Consider the following 13,353-nt stretch of genomic DNA (forward strand, 5'->3'; position numbering starts at 1 on the left):
GTTTTCCCATCGTATAAAACGAGTAATTACAACCAGTGTGAATGTTATGGTCATTTTTACATTCCGAGCAACCTAGGCTTCACTCTTGGGCGTTGATCCACCAGATAGAATAGTTAGGGCCTTAGACGTCAACGCCATAAGCATAAAATTCAATAAAGATGCAACAGTTTTTCCATCGTATAACAGGAGTAACTGCAAATAGGGTGAAAATACTGGTCATTTCTACGTTCCGTGTAACCTAGGCATCGCTCTAGGGCGTTGTTCCACCAGATCGAACAGTTTGGGCCTTAGAAGTGAATGCCCGAAGCATAAAATGCAATAAAAATACAACAGTTTTTCCATCATATAACCGGAATAATTGCAACCAGTTTGAACGTGATGGTCATTTGTACGTTCCAGGCAACCTAGGCTTCACTCTAGGGCGTTGATCCACCAGATCGAATTGTTAGGGCCTAAGAAGTCAACGCCAGAAGCATAAGGTACAATATAAATATAACAGTTTTTCCATCGTATAGAACGAATAATAGCAACCAGTGTGAAAGTTATGGTCATTTCTACGTTCCGGGCAACCTAGGCTTCACTCTAGGGCGTTGCTCCACCAGACCAAACAGTTAGGGCCTTAGAAGTCAACGCCCGAAGCATAAAATACAGAATAAACAGAACAGTTTTTCCATTGTATAAAACGAATAATTGCTACCAGTGTGAAAGTTATGGTCATTTCTACGTTTCGGGCAACCTAGGCTTCACCACAGGGCGTTGTTCCACCAGGTCGAACAGTTAGGGCCTAAGAAGTGAACGCCAGCAGCATAAAATACAATATAAATACAACAGTTCTTCCAACATATAAAACGAATAATTGCAACCAGTATGAAAGTTATGGTCATTTCTACGTTCCGGGCAACCTAGGCTTCACTCTATGGCGTTCTTCCACCACATCGAATAGCTGCGGCCTCAGAAGTCAACGCCTAAAGCATAAAATGCAATAAAAATACAACAGTCTTTCCATCCTATAACAGGAATAATTGCAACCCTTGTGAAAGTGATGGTCATTTGTACGTTCCAGGCAACCTAGGCTTCACTCTAGGGCGTTGTTCCACCAGATCGAATTGTTAGGGCCTTAGAAGTCAACGCCCGAAGCATAAAATACAAAATAAATAGAACAGTTTTTCCATTGTATAAAACGAATAATTGCTACCAGTGTAAAAGTTATGGTCAGTTCTATGTTCCGGGCAACCTAGGCCTCACTCTAGGTCGTTTTTCCACCAGATCGAATTGTTAGGGCCTAAGAAGTCAACGCCAGAAGCATAAGATGCAATATAAATATAACAGTTTTTCCATCATATAAAACGAATAATTGCAACCAGTATGAACGCTATGGTCATTTCTACTTTACGGGCAACCTAGGCTACACCCTAGGGCGTTGCTCCACCAGATCGAATAGTTAGTGCCTTAGAAGTCAACGCCAGAAGCATAAAATACAATAAAAATACAACAGTTTTTCAAACGTATAAAGCGAATAATTGCAACCAGTATGAAACTTATGGTCATTTCGACTTTCCGAGAAACCTAGGCTTCAACCCTAGGGCGTTGTTCCACCAGATCGAATAGTTAGGGCCTAAGAGGTGAACGCCAGAAGCATAAAATACAATATAAATACAACAGTTTTTCCATCATATAAAACGAGTAATTGCAACCAGTATGAAAGTTGTGGTCATTTCTACTTTCCGAGCAACCTAGGCTACACCCTAGGACGTTGCTCCAACAGATTGAATAGTTTGGGCCTTAGAAGTGAATGCCCGAAGCATAAAATGCAATAAAAATACAACAGTTTTTCCATCATATAACCGGAATAATTGCAACCAGTTCGAACGTGATGGTCATTTGTACGTTCCAGGCAACCTAGGCCTCACTCTAGGGTGTTGTTCCACCAGATTGAATAGTTAGGGCCTAAGAAATCAACGCCAGAAGCATACTATACAATATAAATATAACAGTTTTCCCTTCGTATAAAACGAATAATTACAACCAGTGTTAATGTTATGGTCATTTTTACATTCCGAGCAACCTAGGCTTCACTCTAGGGCGTTGCTCCACCAGATCGAGTAGTTAGTGCCTTAGAAGTCGACGCCAGAAGCTTAAAATACAATATAAATACAACAGTTTTTCCATCGTATAGAACGAATAATAGCAACCAGTGTGAATGTTATGGTCATTTCTACGTTCCGTGTAACCTAGGCATCGCTCTAGGGCGTTGTTCCACCAGATCGAACAGTTTGGGCCTAAGAAGGCAACGCCAGAAGCATAAAATACAATATAAATATAACAGTTTTTCCATCGTATAGAACGAATAACAGCAACCAGTGTGAATGTTATGGTCATTTCTACGTTCCGGGCAACCTAGGCTTCACTCTAGGGCGTTGCTCCACCAGATCAAACAGTTAGGGCCTTAGAAATCAACGCCCGAAGCATAAAACACAAAATAAACAGAACAGTTTTTCCATTGTGTAAAACGAATAATTGCTACCAGTGTGAAAGTTATGGTCATTTCTACGTTCCGGGCAACCTAGGCCACACTCTAGGGTGTTGTTCCACCAGATTGAATAGATAGGGCCTAAGAAATCAACGCCAGAAGCATAAAATACAATATAAATATAACAGTTTTCCCATCGTATAAAACGAGTAATTACAACCAGTGTGAATGTTATGGTCATTTTTACATTCCGAGCAACCTAGGCTTCACTCTTGGGCGTTGATCCACCAGATAGAATAGTTAGGGCCTTAGACGTCAACGCCATAAGCATAAAATTCAATAAAGATGCAACAGTTTTTCCATCGTATAACAGGAGTAACTGCAAATAGGGTGAAAATACTGGTCATTTCTACGTTCCGTGTAACCTAGGCATCGCTCTAGGGCGTTGTTCCACCAGATCGAACAGTTTGGGCCTTAGAAGTGAATGCCCGAAGCATAAAATGCAATAAAAATACAACAGTTTTTCCATCATATAACCGGAATAATTGCAACCAGTTTGAACGTGATGGTCATTTGTACGTTCCAGGCAACCTAGGCTTCACTCTAGGGCGTTGATCCACCAGATCGAATTGTTAGGGCCTAAGAAGTCAACGCCAGAAGCATAAGGTACAATATAAATATAACAGTTTTTCCATCGTATAGAACGAATAATAGCAACCAGTGTGAAAGTTATGGTCATTTCTACGTTCCGGGCAACCTAGGCTTCACTCTAGGGCGTTGCTCCACCAGACCAAACAGTTAGGGCCTTAGAAGTCAACGCCCGAAGCATAAAATACAGAATAAACAGAACAGTTTTTCCATTGTATAAAACGAATAATTGCTACCAGTGTGAAAGTTATGGTCATTTCTACGTTTCGGGCAACCTAGGCTTCACCACAGGGCGTTGTTCCACCAGGTCGAACAGTTAGGGCCTAAGAAGTGAACGCCAGCAGCATAAAATACAATATAAATACAACAGTTCTTCCAACATATAAAACGAATAATTGCAACCAGTATGAAAGTTATGGTCATTTCTACGTTCCGGGCAACCTAGGCTTCACTCTATGGCGTTCTTCCACCACATCGAATAGCTGCGGCCTCAGAAGTCAACGCCTAAAGCATAAAATGCAATAAAAATACAACAGTCTTTCCATCCTATAACAGGAATAATTGCAACCCTTGTGAAAGTGATGGTCATTTGTACGTTCCAGGCAACCTAGGCTTCACTCTAGGGCGTTGTTCCACCAGATCGAATTGTTAGGGCCTAAGAAGTCAACGCCAGAAGCATAAGATACAATATAAATATAACAGTTTTTCCATCATATAAAACGAATAATTGCAACCAGTATGAAAGCTATGGTCATTTCTACTTTACGGACAACCTAGGCTACACCCTAGGGCGTTGCTCCACCAGATCGAATAGTGAGTGCCTTAGAAGTCAACGCCAGAAGCATAAAATACAATAAAAATACAACAGTTTTTCCATCGTATAAAACGAATAATTGCAACCAGTATGAAACTTATGGTCATTTCTACTTTCCAAGAAACCTAGGCTTCAGCCCTAGGGCGTTGCTCCAACAGATTGAAAAGTTAGGGCCTTAGAAGTCAACGCCCGAAGCATAAAATGCAATAAAAATACAACAGTGTTTCCATCATATAACAGGAATAATTGCAAACAGTTTGAAAGTGATGGCCAATTCTACGTTCCGGGCAACCTAGGCTTCACTCTATTGCGTTGCTCCACCAGATCGAATAGTTAGTGCCTTAGAAGTCAACGCCAGAAGCTTAAAATACAATATAAATACAACAGTTTTTCCATCCTATAGAACGAATAATAGCAACCAGTGTGAAAGTTATGATCATTTCTACGTTCCGGGCAACCTAGGCTTCACTCTAGGGCGTTGCTCCACCAGATCAAACAGCTAGGGCCTTAGAAGTCAACGCCCGAAGCATAAAATACAAAATAAATAGAACAGTTTTTCCATTGTATAAAACGAATAATTGCAACCAGTATGAAACTTATGGTCATTTCTACTTTCCAAGAAACCTAGGCTTCAGCCCTAGGGCGTTGCTCCAACAGATTGAAAAGTTAGGGCCTTAGAAGTCAACGCCCGAAGCATAAAATGCAATAAAAATACAACAGTGTTTCCATCATATAACAGGAATAATTGCAAACAGTTTGAAAGTGATGGCCAATTCTACGTTCCGGGCAACCTAGGCTTCACTCTATTGCGTTGCTCCACCAGATCGAATAGTTAGTGCCTTAGAAGTCAACGCCAGAAGCTTAAAATACAATATAAATACAACAGTTTTTCCATCCTATAGAACGAATAATAGCAACCAGTGTGAAAGTTATGATCATTTCTACGTTCCGGGCAACCTAGGCTTCACTCTAGGGCGTTGCTCCACCAGATCAAACAGCTAGGGCCTTAGAAGTCAACGCCCGAAGCATAAAATACAAAATAAATAGAACAGTTTTTCCATTGTATAAAACGAATAATTGCTACCAGTGTAAAAGTTATGGTCAGTTCTATGTTCCGGGCAACCTAGGCCTCACTCTAGGTCGTTTTTCCACCAGATCGAATTGTTAGGGCCTAAGAAGTCAACGCCCGAACCATAAAATGCAAAAAAAATACAACAGTGTTACCATCATATAACAGGAATAATTGCAACCAGTTTGAAAGTGATGGTCATTTCTACGTTCCGTGCAACCTAGGCTTCACTCTAGGGCGTTGTTCCACCAGATCGAATAGTTAGTGCCTTAGAAGTCAACGCCAGAAGCATAAAATACAATATAAATACAACAGTTTTTCCATCGTATAAAACGAATAATTGCAACCAGTATGAAACTTATGGTCATTTCTACTTTCCGAGCAACCTAGGCTTCACCCTAGGGCGTTGTTCCACCAGATCGAATAGCTAGGGCCTAAGAAGTGAACGCCAGAAGCATAAAATACAATATAAATATAACAGTTTTCCATCATATAAAACGAATAATTGCAACCAGTATGAAAGCTCTTGTTATTTCTACTTTACGGGCAACCTAGGCTACACCCTAGGGCGTTGCTCCACCAGATCGAATAGTTAGTGCCTTAGAAGTCAACGCCAGAAGCATAAAATACAATAAAAATACAACAGTTTTTCAATCGTATAAAACGAATAATTGCAACCAGTATGAAACTTATGGTCATTTCTACTTTCCGAGAAACCTAGGCTTCAAACCTAGGGCGTTGCGCCAACAGATTGAATAGTTAGGGCCTTAGAAGTCAACGCCCGAAGCATAAAATGCAATAAAAATACAACAGTGTTTCCATCATATAACAGGAATAATTGCAACCAGTTTGAAAGTGATGGCCAATTCTACGATCCGGGCACCCTAGGCTACACTCTAGGGCGTTGCTCCAACAGATTGAATAGTTAGGGCCTTAGAAGTCAATGCCCGAAGCATAAAATGCATTAAAAATACAAAAGTTTTTCCATCATATAACAGGAATAATTGCAACCAGTTTGAAAGTGATGGTCATTTCTACGTTCCGGGAAACGTCGGCTTCACTCTAGGGCGTTGCTCCGCCAGGTCGAATAGGTAGTGCATTAAAAGTCAACGCCAGAAGCATATAATACAATATAAATACAACAGTTTTTCCATCGTATAAAACGAATAATTGCATCCAGTATGAAAGTTATGGCCATTTCTACGTTCCGGGCAACCTAGGCTACACCCTAGGACGTTGCTCCAACAGATTGAATAGTTTGGGCCTTAGAAGTGAATGCCCGAAGCATAAAATGCAATAAAAATACAACAGTTTTTCCATCATATAACCGGAATAATTGCAACCAGTTCGAACGTGATGGTCATTTGTACGTTCCAGGCAACCTAGGCCTCACTCTAGGGTGTTGTTCCACCAGATTGAATAGTTAGGGCCTAAGAAATCAACGCCAGAAGCATACTATACAATATAAATATAACAGTTTTCCCTTCGTATAAAACGAAAAATTACAACCAGTGTTAATGTTATGGTCATTTTTACATTCCGAGCAACCTAGGCTTCACTCTAGGGCGTTGCTCCACCAGATCGAATAGTTAGTGCCTTAGAAGTCAACGCCAGAAGCTTAAAATACAATATAAATACAACAGTTTTTCCATCGTATAGAACGAATAATAGCAACCAGTGTGAATGTTATGGTCATTTCTACGTTCCGTGTAACCTAGGCATCGCTCTAGGGCGTTGTTCCACCAGATCGAACAGTTTGGGCCTAAGAAGGCAACGCCAGAAGCATAAAATACAATATAAATATAACAGTTTTTCATCGTATAGCAGGAATAATTTGCAACCAGTGTGATAGTAGTGGTCATTTCTACGTTCCGGGCAACCTAGGTTTCACTCCAGGGCGTTGCTCCACCAGATCGAATAGTTACGGCCTAAGAAATCAACGCCAGAAGCGTAAGGTACAATATAAATATAACAGTTTTTCCATCGTATAGAACGAATAACAGCAACCAGTGTGAATGTTATGGTCATTTCTACGTTCCGGGCAACCTAGGCTTCACTCTAGGGCGTTGCTCCACCAGATCAAACAGTTAGGGCCTTAGAAGTCAACGCCCGAAGCATAAAACACAAAATAAACAGAACAGTTTTTCCATTGTGTAAAACGAATAATTGCTACCAGTGTGAAAGTTATGGTCATTTCTACGTTCCGTGCAACCTAGGCCACACTCTAGGGTGTTGTTCCACCAGATTGAATAGATAGGGCCTAAGAAATCAACGCCAGAAGCATAAAATACAATATAAATATAACAGTTTTCCCATCGTATAAAACGAGTAATTACAACCAGTGTGAATGTTATGGTCATTTTTACATTCCGAGCAACCTAGGCTTCACTCTTGGGCGTTGATCCACCAGATAGAATAGTTAGGGCCTTAGACGTCAACGCCATAAGCATAAAATTCAATAAAGATGCAACAGTTTTTCCATCGTATAACAGGAGTAACTGCAAATAGGGTGAAAATACTGGTCATTTCTACGTTCCGTGTAACCTAGGCATCGCTCTAGGGCGTTGTTCCACCAGATCGAACAGTTTGGGCCTTAGAAGTGAATGCCCGAAGCATAAAATGCAATAAAAATACAACAGTTTTTCCATCATATAACCGGAATAATTGCAACCAGTTTGAACGTGATGGTCATTTGTACGTTCCAGGCAACCTAGGCTTCACTCTAGGGCGTTGATCCTCCAGATCGAATTGTTAGGGCCTAAGAAGTCAACGCCAGAAGCATAAGGTACAATATAAATATAACAGTTTTTCCATCGTATAGAACGAATAATAGCAACCAGTGTGAAAGTTATGGTCATTTCTACGTTCCGGGCAACCTAGGCTTCACTCTAGGGCGTTGCTCCACCAGATCAAACAGTTAGGGCCTTAGAAGTCAACGCCCGAAGCATAAAATACAGAATAAACAGAACAGTTTTTCCATTGTATAAAACGAATAATTGCTACCAGTGTGAAAGTTATGGTCATTTCTACGTTTCGGGCAACCTAGGTTTCACCACAGGGCGTTGTTCCACCAGATCGAACAGTTAGGGCCTAAGAAGTGAACGCCAGCAGCATAAAATACAATATAAATACAACAGTTCTTCCAACATATAAAACGAATAATTGCAACCAGTATGAAAGTTATGGTCATTTCTACGTTCCGGGCAACCTAGGCTTCACTCTATGGCGTTCTTCCACCACATCGAATAGCTGCGGCCTCAGAAGTCAACGCCTAAAGCATAAAATGCAATAAAAATACAACAGTCTTTCCATCCTATAACAGGAATAATTGCAACCCTTGTGAAAGTGATGGTCATTTGTACGTTCCAGGCAACCTAGGCTTCACTCTAGGGCGTTGTTCCACCAGATCGAATTGTTAGGGCCTAAGAAGTCAACGCCAGAAGCATAAGATGCAATATAAATATAACAGTTTTTCCATCATATAAAACGAATAATTGCAACCAGTATGAAAGCTATGGTCATTTCTACTTTACGGACAACCTAGGCTACACCCTAGGGCGTTGCTCCACCAGATCGAATAGTGAGTGCCTTAGAAGTCAACGCCAGAAGCATAAAATTCAATAAAAATACAACAGTTTTTCCATCGTATAAAACGAATAATTGCAACCAGTATGAAACTTATGGTCATTTCTACTTTCCGAGAAACCTAGGCTTCAGCCCTAGGGCGTTGCTCCAACAGATTGAATAGTTAGGGCCTTAGAAGTCAACGCCCGAAGCATAAAATGCAATAAAAATACAACAGTGTTTCCATCATATAACAGGAATAATTGCAAACAGTTTGAAAGTGATGGCCAATTCTACGTTCCGGGCAACCTAGGCTTCACTCTATTGCGTTGCTCCACCAGATCGAATAGTTAGTGCCTTAGAAGTCAACGCCAGAAGCTTAAAATACAATATAAATACAACAGTTTTTCCATCCTATAGAACGAATAATAGCAACCAGTGTGAAAGTTATGATCATTTCTACGTTCCGGGCAACCTAGGCTTCACTCTAGGGCGTTGCTCCACCAGATCAAACAGCTAGGGCCTTAGAAGTCAACGCCCGAAGCATAAAATACAAAATAAATAGAACAGTTTTTCCATCGTGTAAAACGAATAATTGCTACCGGTGTGAAAGTTATGGTCATTTCTACGTTCCGGTCAACCTAGGCTTCACCATAGGGCGTTGCTCCACCAGATCGAATAGCTAGGGCCTAAGAAGTGAACGCCAGAAGCATAAAATACAATATAAATACAACAGTTTTTCCATCATATAAAGCGAATAATTGCAACCAGTATGAAAGCTATGGTCATTTCTACTTTACGGGCAACCTAGGCTACACCCTAGGGCGTTGCTCCACCAGATCGAATAGTTAGTGCCTTAGAAGTCAACGCCAGAAGCATAAAATACAATAAAAATACAACAGCTTTTCAATCGTATAAAACGAATAATTGCAACCAGTATGAAACTTATGGTCATTTATACTTTCCGAGAAACCTAGGCTTCAACCCTAGGGCGTTGGTCCAGCATATTGAATAGTTAGGGCCTTAGAAGTCAACGCCCGAAGCATAAAATGCAATAAAAATACAACTCTGTTTCCATCATATAACAGGAATAATTGCAACCAGTTTGCAAGTGATGGCCAATTCTACGTTCCGGGCAACCTACGCTACACTCTAGGGCGTTGCTCCAATAGATTGAATAGTTAGGGCCTTAGAAGTCAATGCCCGAAGCATAAAATGCATTAAAAATACTACAGTTTTTCCATCATATAACAGGAATAATTGCAACCAGTTTAAAAGTGATGGTCATTTCTACGTTCCGGGAAACCTCGGCTTCACTCTAGGGCGTTGCTCCGCCAGATCGAATAGTTAGTGCATTAAAAGTCAACGCCCGAAGCATAAAATACAAAATAAATAGAACAGTTTTTCCATCGTATAAAACGAATAATAGCAACCAGTGTGAAAGTTATGGTCATTTCTACGTTCCGGCGACCTAGGCTTTCCCCCAGGGCGTTGTTCCACCAGATCGAATAGTTAGTGCCTAAGAAGTGAACGCCAGCAGCATAAAATACAATATAAATACAACAGTTCTTCCATCATATAAAACGAATAATTGCAACCAGTATGAAAGTTATGGTCATTTCTACGTTCCGGGCAACCTAGGCTTCACTCTATGGCGTTCTTCCGCCACATCGAATAGCTGCGGCCTCAGAAGTCAACGCCTGAAGCATAAAATACAATAGAAATACAACAGTCTTTCCATCCTATAACAGGAATAATTGCCACCCTTGTGAAAGTGATGGTCATGTGTACGTTCCAGGCAACCTAGGCTTCACTCTAGGGCGTTGTTCCACCAGATCGAATTGTTAGGGCCTAAGAAGTCAACGCCAGAAGCATAAGGTACAATATAAATATAACAGTTTTTCCATCGTATAGAACGAATAATAGCAACCACTGTGAAAGTTATGGTCATTTCTACGTTCCGGGCAACCTAGGCTTCACTCTAGAGCGTTGCTCCACCAGATCAAACAGTTAGGTCCTTAGAAGTCAACGCCCGAAGCATAAAATACAAAATAAATAGAACAGTTTTTCCATTGTATAAAACGAATAATTGCTACCAGTGTAAAAGTTATGGTCATTTCTACGTTCCGGGCAACCTAGGCTTCACCCTGGGGCGTTGTTCCACCAGATCGAATAGTTAGGGCCTAAGAAGTGAACGCCAGAAGCATAAAATACAGTATAAATACAACAGTTTTTCCATCATATAAAACGAGTAATTGCAACCAGTATGAAAGTTGTGGTCACTTCTACGTTCCGGGCAACCTAGGCTTCACTCTAGGGCGTTGCTCCACCAGATCAAACAGCTAGGGCCTTAGAAGTCAACGCCCGAATCATAAAATACAAAATAAACAGAACAGTTTTTCCATTGTGTAAAACGAATAATTGCTACCAGTGTGAAAGTTATGGTCATTTCTACGTTCCGGGCAACCTAGGCCACACTCAAGGGTGTTGTTCCACCAGATTGAATAGTTAGGGCCTAAGAAATCAACGCCAGAAGCATAAAATACAATATAAATATAACAGTTTTCCCATCGTATAAAACGAATAATTACAACCAGTGTGAATGTTATGGTCATTTTTACATTCCGAGCAACCTAGGCTTCACCCTCGGGCGTTGCTCCAACAGATTGAATAGTTAGGGCCTTAGAAGTCAACGCCCGATGCATAAAATACAAAATAAATAGAACAGTTTTTCCATCGTATAAAACGAATAATAGCAACCAGTGTGAAAGTTATGGTCATTTCTACGTTCCGGCGACCTGGGCTTCCCCCCAGGGCGTTGTTCCACCAGATCGAATAGTTAGTGCCTAAGAAGTGAACGCCAGCAGCATAAAATACAATATAAATACAACAGTTCTTCCATCATATAAAACGAATAATTGCAACCAGTATGAAAGTTATGGTCATTTCTACGTTCCGGGCAACCTAGGCTTCACTCTATGGCGTTCGTCCGCCACATCGAATAGCTGCGGCCTCAGAAGTCAACGCCTGAAGCATAAAATACAATAGAAATACAACAGTCTTTCCATCCTATAACAGGAATAATTGCCACCCTTGTGAAAGTGATGGTCATTTGTACGTTCCAGGCAACCTAGGCTTCACTCTAGGGCGTTGTTCCACCAGATCGAATTGTTAGGGCCTAAGAAGTAAACGCCAGATGCATAAGGTACAATATAAATATAACAGTTTTTCCATCGTATAGAACGAATAATAGCAACCACTGTGAAAGTTATGGTCATTTCTACGTTCCGGGCAACTTAGGCTTCACTCTAGAGCGTTGCTCCACCAGATCAAACAGTTAGGGCCTTAGAAGTCAACGCCCGAAGCATAAAATACAAAATAAATAGAACAGTTTTTCCATTGTATAAAACGAATAATTGCTACCAGTGTAAAAGTTATGGTCATTTCTACGTTCCGGGCAACCTAGGCTTCACTCTAGGGCGTTGCTCCACCAGATCAAACAGTTAGGGCCTTAGAAGTCAACGCCCGAATCATAAAATACAAAATAAACAGAACAGTTTTTCCATTGTGTAAAACGAATAATTGCTACCAGTGTGAAAGTTATGGTCATTTCTACGTTCCGGGCAACCTAGGCTTCACCCTGGGGCGTTGTTCCACCAGATCGAATAGTTAGGGCCTAAGAAATGAACGCCAGAAGCATAAAATACAATATAAATACAACAGTTTTTCCATCATATAAAACGAGTAATTGCAACCAGTATGAAAGTTGTGGTCATTTCTACTTTCCGAGCAACCTAGGCTTCACCCTAGGGCGTTGCTCCAACAGATTGAATAGTTAGGGTCTTAGAAGTCTACGCCCGAACCATAAAATGCAAAAAAAATACAACAGTGTTTCCATCATATAACAGGAATAATTTCGACCAGTTTGAAAGTGATGGCCAATTCTACGTTCCGGGCAAGCTAGGCTTCACTCTAGGGCGTTGCTCCACCAGATAGAATAGTTAGGGCCTTAGACGTCAACGCCAGAAGCATAAAATTCAATAAAGATGCAACAGTTTTTCCATCGTATAACAGGAGTAACTGCAAATAGTGTGAAAATACTGGTCATTTCTACGTTCCGGGCAACCTAGGCTTCACTCTAGGGCGTTGCTCCACCAGATCAAACAGCTAGGGCCTTAGAAGTCAACGCCCGAAGCATAAAATACAAAATAAATAGAACAGTTTTTCCATTGTATAAAACGAATAATTGCTACCAGTGTAAAAGTTATGGTCAGTTCTATGTTCCGGGCAACCTAGGCCTCACTCTAGGTCGTTTTTCCACCAGATCGAATTGTTAGGGCCTAAGAAGTCAACGCCAGAAGCATAAGATGCAATATAAATATAACAGTTTTTCCATCGTATAGAACGAATAATAGCAACCAGTGTGAAAGTTAACGTCATATCTACTTTCCGGGCAACCTAGGCTTCACCCTCGGGCGTTGCTCCAACAGATTGAATAGTTAGGGCCTTAGAAGTCAACGCCCGATGCATAAAATACAAAATAAATAGAACAGTTTTTCCATCGTGTAAAACGAATAATTGCTACCGGTGTGAAAGTTATGGTCATTTCTACGTTCCGGTCAACCTAGGCTTCACCATAGGGCGTTGTTCCACCAGATCGAATAGCTAGGGCCTAAGAAGTGAACGCCAGAAGCATAAAATACAATATAAATACAACAGTTTTTCCATCATATAAAGCGAATAATTGCAACCAGTATGAAAGCTATGGTCATTTCTACTTTACGGGCA

The sequence above is a fragment of the Calliopsis andreniformis genome, unplaced genomic scaffold, assembly GCF_051401765.1.
Source record: "Calliopsis andreniformis isolate RMS-2024a unplaced genomic scaffold, iyCalAndr_principal scaffold0004, whole genome shotgun sequence".
NCBI lineage: Eukaryota > Metazoa > Arthropoda > Insecta > Hymenoptera > Andrenidae > Calliopsis > Calliopsis andreniformis.